Genomic DNA, 11,692 nt, shown 5'->3' with positions numbered 1-11,692 from the left:
GTATACTCACGCGTCCTGCGTCGTCACTCGGATCTTTGTGCACAAAGTTTACAGGGTTACCGGTGTTTTCCTTGCTTATTCTCGAATTTAGGTTCGTCAGTCCAAATGAGGGGTCGGGTGAGAAGGCCAGGGCCACCAGGTGGTGGGGCGCCCCCCCAGGATTCTCAAACCAACCCCATTTTCTGGATCCGAGTCACGGCACCAAATTGCGATAAATTAATTCACTGGATTCAAGGATCATACAATTATAAAATTATTATTATTATTATTATTATTATTATTATTATTATTATTATTATTATTATTTAAGCAAGAATAAGCAAAGTTCAGCGCTGGGCAGCCAGGAGTCTCTGCTCCTCTAGGCTCGCACTGTTCCTATCCCCAAAGTCCACCTTTTATTGCCTTTTTCTCCCGGGTCCAGGGATGATGTGGTCTGTCTTTTGCGCTTGCTCGTTCAGTTGCTAGGGGGTCTTTTTCTGCCTTCTGGTGGTTGTGGGATGAAGGCTCCAAGTCTTCCTCTTTTAACCGCTGAGTGAACTTTTCCTTCTAAGGCATACCTATACAGTGGAATTTTCAGAACACTATAGGATTCCTGCAAGCCTAAGCAATTCTTGTGAGTTTAGGGATTGTTGTTACAGCTCTCCTCTGTGACCTCTTAGGTGAACTTTTCTTTACCATGGAATTCCCAAAGCACTATACGATTCCTGCAAGCCAAGCAACCATATGTGAACCATATGTGGCTATACATTTAAAATCAAGTGGTTTTAGCTATTTAGTTATTGCTTTGATATTGTATAATTATTTAGATATTGATTTAAATGATGAACAAACATATTGCTTCTTATTACACTCATCACCATTTTTACCGCGCATGCTCCACCACTCGTTTTGGTTGTCGCACAAATCTTTGGGGGTCGTTGTTTGATGAAGGCCTCTCTTCTTCCTCGATGTCTTTAATTCACCTTTGGGTTACACATGCACACCCAGCCAGTACAATGTAATCCAAAACTAACATATTAACTACATTTAAGCATCAAAGCAATAAATCTCTTATAGCTGGCACTTTTCTGGGACCCAACCAGATTTTCCCTTCTTTCTGTTAATTTTTAGTAACTGTTATCTCTTGCATTTTCCTCCTGTCATGGAACATCTGCAGGGAGGGGGGGGTGGAACCCCTCCACTCCCTTTTTTCTTGGCATTGCAACTTTTAACTGTTTTATTATTATTTCCAAATATTAATTACTGCATCAATATTGATTACTGTTTCAATTTTGTCAGTGCGAATCATACCTATTTACCACAGCTCTGTTCCTCTCTCTTGCAGCCCTTGAAAGCCTGACGGAGGACATGAGCAGTGCTGTGTCAGAGCTGGCATTTCAAACACTGCATGTCCTCCGAGCAACAGCCAGTGGGCGATATTCCATCTTCCAGAGGCTGCACGATCAGCTGCGCAGGGCATGGATGACTCGGCCTCGTCTGTCACGGCTCGGCTGGCTGCACTGCTGGAGCTCTGAGGAGAGCTGTTCCGGGAGGCTCTCTTTGCTGGGGCAACCTGAGCCAGTGGGGATTTTTAGTTTTCAGTAAGATTTTTCTTTTCTTCCATTCTATTTTTTATTCTATGTAAATATAGACTATGTTATAATACACGGAATCTCAGGAGATTTTTTTGCTGCCCAGGGTCTGTAGGGCATAGGGGAAGCGGGGGAAAAGGGTGCTTGTGCTCAGCCAGCTGCCCAGGCATGCAGTGCTGTAGGGAAAATGGCCAGAAGCCCCTTGGCCTTTGGTGGTTCTGCTGAAGCCTTTGTGCTGCCCACAGAGCGGCTGGGCAGGGGCCGGAGCTGCGGGGATCCCTGCCAGAGCGGTGCCTGGAGATGGCCACAAGCCCTGTGCCAGGCAGGAAGCGCCATCCGTGTCCTCCCGCCCGTCTGCTGCTGCCTGCCTTGTTGAGAGCTCCCAGGTGCCTCTGGATGGGGCTGCTCTGGAGCTGCTGTGGGGCTGCGGCACTGCTGCCGGGCAGCTTGGCCAGGCTGGGGCAGGGCCTGAGGGGCTGGGGCGCTGGCAAGCCCTGAGCAATGGGCTGTCAGAGGCCACAAGCAGCCCCCTGGCAGCCGCCTTCCTCCTGCCAGAGCTGACTGGCAAGACAGATCCCAGGCACTCTGCAACTAAGAGCATCAGTGTTGTTGGAAACCCAAATGCAGGGAAATCTCAGACCTTTGGTCTTGTTAGCAAAGCTTAGAATTAAACACAGCATTTGAGCTGAGACCTTAGTGTAATAAGTAGCAATACGTTTGTTCATTAGTTTAATCAATAGCTAAATAATTATACAATATCAAAGCAATAACTAAATAGCTAAACCGCTTGATTTTAAATGTATAGCCATATATGGTTCACATATGGTTGCTTGGCTTGCAGGAATCGTATAGTGCTTTGGGAATTCCGTGGTAAAGAAAAGTTCACCTAAGAGGTCACAGTAGAGAGCTGTAATAACAATCCCTAAACTCACAAGAATTGCTTAGGCTTGCAGGAATCGTATAGTGTTCTGAAAATTCCACTGTAAAGGTATGCCTTAGAAGGAAAAGTTCACTCAGCGGTTCAAAGAGGAAGACTTGGAGCCTTCATCCCATGACCACCAGAAGGCAGAAAAAGACCCCCTAGCAACTGAACGAGCAAGCGCAAAAGACAGACCACGTCATCCCTGGACCCGGGAGAAAAAGGCAATAAAAGGTGGACTTTGGGGATAGGAACAGTGCGAGCCTAGAGGAGCGGAGACTCCCGGCCGCCCAGTGCTGAACTTTGCTTATTCTTGCTTGCATAATAATAATAATAATAAATTTATAATTGTATGATCCTTGAATCCAGTGAATTCATTTATCACCCTTCCTTCCTTCCTTCCTTCCTTCCTTCCTTCCTTCCTTCCTTCCTTCCTTCCTTCCTTCCTTCCTTCCTTCCTTCCTTCCTTCCTTCCTTCCTTCCTTCCTTCCTTCCTTCCTTCATCTTTTAAGTGATGTTGGCATTTTTAGATTAGAGTAAAAACTCACTGTCTAACATAGGTGATAAGTATTGAGAAGTTGTTGTAAATAGTGTACACGTAATTTTTAGTATAAAAAGATAACACCACACAGTTCCCCATGGTCCCTCACAGGCCCCTCATGGCTCCCTCACAGTTGCCCAAGACCCCTCACAGCCCCTCACTGGGGATGCCATGGCACAGAGAGAGAAACAGCAAGTGTTTCTCACAGCAGCTTGTGAGAATTATTAGCAAGTTGTAAGAATGTGAGAACTTCAGTATAAACAATCTGCAGGTGGTGTTCTACTTGATCTTTCTCTCTTCTCAAGGACGGTGTCTAAAGAATGTTTTTGTTAACGAGCCAATCAAACAGAATATATCGTATGACTCTATAAAAACCGCACGGTTCTCTTGAATTAAACCTTCTTTTAGTCTTTCTGCAATGCTGCCTCCTGCCTGTTCCTGTGTCATTCTGGGCGCAAGAGTGACACCTCACGGCCCTTCATGGCCCCTCAGGGCCCCTCACAGCTCAAGGCTCTTCACGGCCCCTGAGCCGCCTCCGGCCCCGCCATTGGCGCCGCTCTTTGCTGCTCGCCAATGGCGGCCCGAGTCTGCAGTGACGTCACCGCTCGCCGGGCAAAGGAAGGCCTGGGCCTGAGGTGCCCCGGGCTGGCCGGGAATGGGGTCCGGGGGTCCCCGGGCTCATGGAAACGGGGGATCCAGGGGCTGGGAGAGGAGGATACCCAGGAAAAAGGGGGTGCAGGGGGTGTCGGGGCAGGATAAGGGGGTGCAGGGGGTCCTGCAGCTGGGGAAGGAGATGCGAAGGGTCCCAGTGCCCAGGAATGGGCATTCAAGGGGGTCCCCGGGGGGCTCCCCAAAGCCCCTCCCAGGGGGCAGCAGGAGCTGGCTCAGGAGCTCTGGGCAGAGAAAAGGGGGTGAGCCCGGCTTGGGGGGGACATGGGGGACTCACCCACGCTCCCGGGGGGACACGACCCCCGGGGACCCCCCTCACCTTGTCCCGCAGGGGAGGCCGAGTCCCAGCCCAGGCAGACGAAGCCCCCGAGCCCCGGCAGCATCTTGGGGGGCGTGCGGGGCCGGGAGGGGCAGGATCCGGGAAAGGGCGGCGGCTGCCGGGTTCCGCGGCTGCCTGGAAACCACGAAGGCGGCGGCAGCGTCTGTGACAGCGGCGCGGCCTCAGTTGCCTGAGAACGCGGCCCTGGCTGCTTGTGCGCAGCCTGGGCTCCTGCAGGCGGCTTCACCGGGCGATTCGCCAGGGGAATTGTTCGCGGAGCATTGGCCTCTGCAAAGTTCCTGAGCGTGCAGAGCATTGGCCTCTGCAAGGAGTTCATCAGCGTGCAGAGCATTGGCCTCTGCAGAAAGTTCCTGAATTTCCTTTGAAGGTAAAGATTGATTCAAGTTGAACTTTTTGGTTTTGTCTCATCTGCGCTCTGAGAGAGAATGCCAAAGGGAAATACAGGATAATGGGATAATGCCCGTCTTCTGGTGCAGCTGTTCAGTGGTCTGCACTGTCACAGACATGTTTTATGAAAAATCCTTTCCTTTGGGTTTTTTCTCCTGAGAAGCTGAGAGAGCTCAGGAACAAAATGTAAACAATGGTTATCTGCTGCTCTGGAATGCAACAGGTGCATCTGTGATTGGTCTCCTAGAGTTGTTTCTAATTAATGGCTACTCACAGTCAGCTGGCTTGGACTCTCTGTCTGAGACACAAGCTTTTGTTATTCATTCTTTCTTTTTCTATTCCTAGCTAGCCTTCTGATGAAATCCTTTCTTCTATTCTTTTAGTATAATTATAATAGGATATATATCATAAAATAATAAATCAAGAGTCAGATGCTCATCTCTTCCCTCATCCTAAGACCCCTGTGAACAACACCACAATGCACAGCTGAGTGGATGAACAATATATGCTCTACTGATTGTGCTTTTTTTTTTTGCACTGAAGGAATGCAACATTTTCTAAATGTACTGGTCTATACTTTTTTTTTCCCGTCTAGTGGTTGCTTAAAGTGCTTAAAGGTGAATGAGGTCTGTTCAAGTTTCATCAAGTTTAAGTGGGTTGTTATCATCTGGTTATTACAATTATTAGAGAGAGGCCTGTGAATTGAGGTGCAAACGAGACCATATGCCAAAATCAATAGTCTGGATTTTATGTAACAGTAAATGTGAGGAAGAGAGAGAGAAAGGAAGAGAAAAAGAAGCGGGGGGGGGGGGGGGGGGGTGGCAGGGAGGGGGATGGGGGGTTGGGAAGAAGGGGAAGAAGGAGAGTGACAGAGACAGATGAAGTGAAAAACATCACCATTCCATGGATCCATTGGCATACCATAAAATCCTCTTTTGCTCTTCTCTGTGGTGAGGTCTCGCAAAACGTAAGACTCCAATGGATTCATGCAGATTTGGGCAAGGTGGGACCTCCCAGCTGCCTCCCTGGGGTGGGGCAAGTTGGACTCTGTCTATTGCTACTTTCAAATAATAGAAAATCTTTAGCATCTGTCTGTCCTTTGAGTCTGCCATCAATTGGCTTCTGGATTTTCAGATCTGTTGTGTTACTTTGCGTGCCCTGCAGTTGTCTGGTGCAAGGCCTCAGGAATGGGTCTGGGGGCACTGTGGAGGTCTTGGATGGGAGGTTTGTGTGCAAACCTGGCCTCAGCAGACGAGTCTGTGGCTATGACTTGCCCACCTTGAAGGCAGACAGAGCTGATTTTCAGGACAGCTGCTGGGTTTGGCTTTGTTGTGGATAGGTTTATCTCTGCAGCCTTGTTTACTTCTCCCCAGCCCTGAGCTAATGGGACAATAGTGTCACCTTTGTCTTGTCTCAAGTTCCCTTCGGCAGCTTAACTCACAGTGCCAAGTTCCAGTCCAGAGGCATTTTCAGGGAAGGGTGGGCTTGGGTGGTCACAGCCTCTTTATACAGTTTTGTCCCAATGGGCAGAAAGTCCTTTATAACAAGTTTTAAGCCATTAGCCATTACATTCCAGTCTCTCCCAAGTCCTGTGAGGAGCAGCTGAGAGATCAGGGGTGCTTTAGCCAAAAGAAGAGGATATCCACTCTTGCTATTTTAAAGTAATATTTAAACTGCAGCTTTGTCTGTTCTAACTATTGCTAATGTTCAGATTTTTAGCTCCAGGTTTCAGTATGATCCATCTTTGAATTGCACAAGGCAGCCCTATAGTTCAAATAAAGTCCAACTAGAGGCCTAACATACTAGCTACTTACACCAAACAAGCACTTAGCTACTTTCAAATCATAGAAAATTTTTAGCACCAGTATATATGCCTTGAATCTGCCATGAATTGGGTTCTGGATTTTCAGAGTTCCATGGTTGCTTCTTCCAGTTTTGTTGAGGCATTGTCACTCATCTGGGAGATCCTGCCTTCAAAATGGCTTCTGGATTCCCAAAGAAGACCTCGACACCTCGTCTTTTGTCCAGGGAAAGACTGACATCTTTCACTGTAAGTACCCAGTGGGCTGTGTTAAGGCTGCAAACTGCCCTGGTGTCCCTGCTCTCCCTGCCCCTGCTTTAGTGCAAGCAAGAAAATGCTTTAAGTAGGTAATAAGCAGAAATATTCTAGTAAGGCTACGAAACGCAAGTAATAAACTACACAAATATGAAGGTTTCTTTTGAGGTGAAGAGAGAAGGGGATTTGTGGGAAATCACAAAATTAGAGGGTTTTGAGAAAGCTGCAAAAGACAAGCCTCAGATACAGTAGAACTGTGATTAGAGCTAAGCAGCTGCCATGAGATAGGTCAGCAGAAAAATTATTTAAAAAGTAGAAAAGCAAGGACAAATAGAACAATGGTCTGTGTATTAACGCTTCTCTAGAATAACTCCCTAAGCCACAGAAAAGTTTATCTAGCAAGAGATTAGGAGGGTAAAGCTTAATAATAGAACTCTGTGCATTGTGCTTTAAGGCTTACAAGCAGGTATTGTATTCAAAATAATCAAGCATTGTTTTAACCAAAGGTACGTGTGCTTATAGTGGTTGGATGGAACTACTGTCAATGTGCTTTTGCTTTGTGTGATTGGTCAAGAAACTTATAAAGGAAGTTGTAACATTAAGTTCTTGGTCTGCTGCCTAGAATGTGAGCTGCTGGCATCTTCCCATTGTCATAACCATGTAATGAGAGTGATGCTGGAAAATAAAACAGCTCAAGGCAGTTCCACAGCAGCCCTGTCCCGTTTGTGATTTGTAAATAGCCCCCTGCTGGTGTCAAGACCAAGCTGCCCTTGGGCACCTGAGCATGTTGGGGGGAAGCTCAAACTCTGCCCAAAGCCCTGTGAGACAGGGCTGGTCCCTGCTGGAAGAGCTTCCAAAGCAGCTGTTCTCTCTCAGCTCCTGTGTGGGCACAGATCCAGCCCTGCAGACACAGTGTACAGCAAAGCAAGTTATCTGCTGCAGCATGTCCAGAAGAAAATGTCTCAGCACCTTTGTGTCCCAGATATCTTGTATGAAAAATCCTTTCCTTAGGATTTTTCCTCCTGAGAAGCTGAGAAGCCTCAGGAACAAAATGTAAACAATGATTATCTGCTGCTGTGGAATGCAACAGGTGGATCTTTGATTGGCCCATGTTGGATGTTTGTAATTAATGGCCAATCACAGCCCAGCTGGCTCAGACAGAGAGTCCAGGCCAGAAGCCTTTGCTATCATTCCTTCCTCTTCTATTCTTAGCTAGCCTTCTGATGAAATCCTTTCTTCTATTCTTTTAGTGTATTTTTAATATATTATATATCACAAAATAATAAATCAAGCCTGCTGAACCATGGAGTCAGATCCTCATCTCTTCCCTCATCGTAAGACCCCTGTGAACACCATCACACCTTTGTTCTGCAGGATGGTGGAAATCTTCCTGTGCTGGGAATTGTCCCCTGATTTTGGTTTACCATGTGTTGATGGTATCTCTCCCAAAGGAGTTGGCTTCTCTTGAAAGCTCTGGATTGGTAGGAATCTTGAGGGCTGTACAGTTCTTACCTGCTCCCTGGAGCCAGGGTCACAAATGTCCCTTGGTGTCTGGAGCTCACTTGCCTGAAGATGCCCCACTGCTGAGGCTCTGTCCAGGAGATCCCTCTGTTTTCTTCTCTGGTGGGGTCTGTGAGCCCAGAGAGAAAAAACAAATGCTAATTAACAGAGAGAACTACAACTTGGACACGTTCCTGTGCTCCTCACTCTTGGTACAAGGTTCCTTTCTTGCCTCTCTTGGACTCAGCCAGCAGTGATATCTCCTTGCTGTGAGTTCTCAGTGCTGTACAGGGATGGAGTCAGGGCAGTTCTGAGAGCTCCTCCCCATTCTTTGAAAAGGTCACTGCCTCAATGCAATGAACCTAAAGAGGAAAGAAATGCCCAAAGAGCAGCAATCCCCAACCATGTCACATGCAATCACGGAGATGCTGATGGGACAGAGCCCTGTGGTTGGAGTATGTGTATTGCACTCTGTATTGTTAATTTATTGGTGCTGAGTATTTCAGCAAGCAACTTCCAGGGCTTCCAGGACTGTCCTGGACAATGTGATCACAAATTGTTCACCAGTGCCACTTGTTCAAGAAAAGCCTTTCTGAACAAGCCCAACTCTGAGGCTCTAGCTGGTTTATTTTTGCCTTTCAGCTGCTTGCCTCTAAGTTCCTGTGGGAGAAGTTTCTCACCATGAAGAAGAAGGCCATCACTGGCAGGAGTTTTCTACCCAGAATTGGCCCATGTGTAGAGCTGGGGAAGACTGGTCCAAAGGTAGCCTTTTCCTGCTCTTCTCCTTTCTGTTTGATGGGAAGTTTGAAGAGGGTGTGTGCTTGTGACAGGCTTGGCTCCAGCAAAATACCTCAGTGTGCAGGTCCTGTTGTCACCTGCTGTTAGAGGTGGGCTGGGAGTCCTGATCTGCACTCAGCCAACACAAATAAGCTCTGCTGAAGCTGCCTAAGTGTAGCTGCCATTGCTGAAACAATGGGGGGAAGGCTGGGGACACAAAGGCACAGCATTGCCATGTTCCATTCTCCTGCTGAAGGAGCCACCTCTTGCTTTGGTGTGGTCACCATCAAATGCTCGGGGTCACAGGATTCCCTCCGGAGTGGCAGCGTTGGCCTTGGAAGGCCGAGGACCTGCAGGAATGACTTCAGCTTTAACAAAACAAATTGCCTTTATGCTTTGGGCTGGAACAATGTGTTGGACCCTGAGGGGGTGTTAGATTTTGCAGGCTGCCAGATGTACAGGGGACTGGCCCTGGGCAGAGGGGAATGGATGTGCTTTATCTGGATCAGTGCCTTCTTAGAGGTGTGTTTAAAGCTGCTTTTCTGGCAGGACTGGCTCAGTAGAAAGCACAGTCCCAACGGGTAGGTGACTGAGGTGGGCTGTTGTTATGAATGAGGTCCCTATATGTCTAATTTAATAAACCAACATTAGAATTGAGCAGCAATTTGAATTGAGCAGCAATTTTATATGAAATAATGCAATCAAATATAATCAAGCTGATACAAAATAATTTGGCAGTGGTTTGGATAAAGCATAAGCAAAACCAGTCAGGATACAGGGGGGTTTTCTCACCCTGCCTCCCATACAAAAGATAAAGAATCCAAAGACAACTTCTAGACTGGATGCTAATACATATTCATCAATAATTTTCTGTCAATCTCCTCCTATTTTTGATTCTTGAAATCTATGTCACTGTACTGCACAGTGCATGCTCTGCTTGTTTCTAAGGGGTCTTTCGGCTTTTGGTGGTCGCTTCCCACGAAGGCTTCTCCTCATCATCACTGTCCTTTGAACAACCCCACAAGTTGCACATGCACCCCAAGTCTTGTGTTATAGAAGCCAGCATTATATTCCAAAAAGAAGCTTTATTATTTCATCGATACCTGGAATCATCCCAATTTTGTCCATGTCAAGGCCGATTCTTTAATTATCGGGATTAATTGCCTTTTGGGATGTTACTTATCTCAAACTACATCCTGCATCCTGTTTTCTCATGAACATCTGAAAACATCTGTTTTGTGACACTAATTCCATATCCTTTTCCTCTCTTACTTTTTAACAAATATTTTCTAAAATATTTAAAATATAGTTACAATCGTTAGCACGAATCAGATTCATCTATCACACTGTTGAGCAAGAAATTGGCAGCAAGAGGCATGTACCACACTGGTTAAGGATTGCCCAGACAAAGCAGGGGAGAGTTTTCTCCAGGCAATGCCTCTGCTCCAGAATCATTTGCTGTTGTTTTGGGCCCGTGGGTCCGCCTTGGCGGCGGCAGTGGTCCCCGGCCTGCGTTGTTGAAGCCGTCGCCCTTCCTTGGCCTTAAGCCGGGGACCCGCGTTGTGGTGGGCAGAATTTTTTGGCCCAGTTTTTTTCTTTTTTTTTACGGGCCCGGCACCCGACGGAGAGCCCCCCCGGACTGGTCCTGGGCGAGGCGGCGGCGCCTCGCCTACCTCGGTCGTGGCTGGATCAACTGAGCCGCTTATGCCGGGCGGGGCCGGGTTTGCCGCGCCGGGTCCGTTGCTTTCGGTTGAGGCGGGCAGAGTTGGGGTGGCGCCCACCAGGCCTTTGCGGGCCTCTTTATTTTTCTCTCGCGGCCCTAAGCCGCGGCACCGAGAAGCGTTGCGACGAAGGCGCGAGCAGAATGCTGGTGGGTCCGTCGTGGGGAGGCGCGTACCTCGGCTTCCCTCCGGGCCCCTGGCCGTGCGGCCCCCATGGCTAGCACGGGTCGTTGCGAAGGCACCTCCGTGTGCCTTTTTTGTCGTGCCGTCCCCCGGCTTTTTTTTCCGGAAGGGAAAACCGACTGCCGCGAGGCCGGGCGAAAGCCGGTGGCCTGTGGCGCCAGGTCGGTGGCACTTTTTCTCACATGCTCAGCCGGGTTCCCCAGGCCAGAAGGAGGTGTTGGGGGCTGCCGAGTCCCCCCCCGGCCTGGCGGGGGCCGGCGAGTCCCGCAATTGCGTAGCCGAAAGCCGGAGCTGTTGTTGGCCGGGGGCGGGTGGCGGCCCCCCCCCGCTCTCCTCTGCTGCCACGAGCAATCCGATCTGCAGGTGGGCTGGGCGGCCGTCGCCATTGTCCCAGGACCGTGGCCTTGGGGCCCTTGTTGCTGTTCGCGCAGCTCCTTCCCAGAGCTGAGCCTGATCGATGTGGCTTTTCAGGTGGCATCAGAGAGGGCCCCTGGCAGGCCCGCTCTCCTTCCAAGGCTTCTCTGTCATGGGGAAGCCACGGCGGGGGGGGTCCGGTGCTCAGGCAGGGCGGTCTCCTTTCCAATTCACTTCCCGTCGCAGGTGAGGTGTCGCCCCTCCTGCTGGCCTGGGGAAGGGCGTCTTTACTGTCCTGAGCTGTCTGACGGCCGCATGGTCCCGCGAGCCTTGAGGTGTCCTTAAAAACCCACACGAGGTGCCGGTGCCGGCCCTGGCCCGGGTAGCGCCTGTGTGGGTGCCGGCCACAAGCAGCGCCGGGCGGTGGTGCGGCTGGAGCTGAGCCACGAGAAGGGAGAGAGGCGAGAGAGAAAAGAGACAGGGCGAAAGTGCCTGAACCCGATGGGGCGCAGACGCAGGTGGAACAGAGCCTGGTCCATGCACTCCTTTGCCGTTCCGCCACCTGCTGCAGAGCGAGCCGCCCTGGCTGAAAAGGGGCCTCGGTGTCTGGGCCGCGCCTGCCTCGTTGGGTCGCTGCCGCCTCTAGCACATCCGGCGTGTTCTGCATGGCCCGG

This window comes from Agelaius tricolor, unplaced genomic scaffold, assembly GCF_023055355.1.
Source record: "Agelaius tricolor isolate 1412-34295 unplaced genomic scaffold, bAgeTri1.0.p SCAF_39, whole genome shotgun sequence".
Lineage (NCBI taxonomy): Eukaryota > Metazoa > Chordata > Aves > Passeriformes > Icteridae > Agelaius > Agelaius tricolor.
This window is presented reverse-complemented; position numbering follows the sequence as displayed.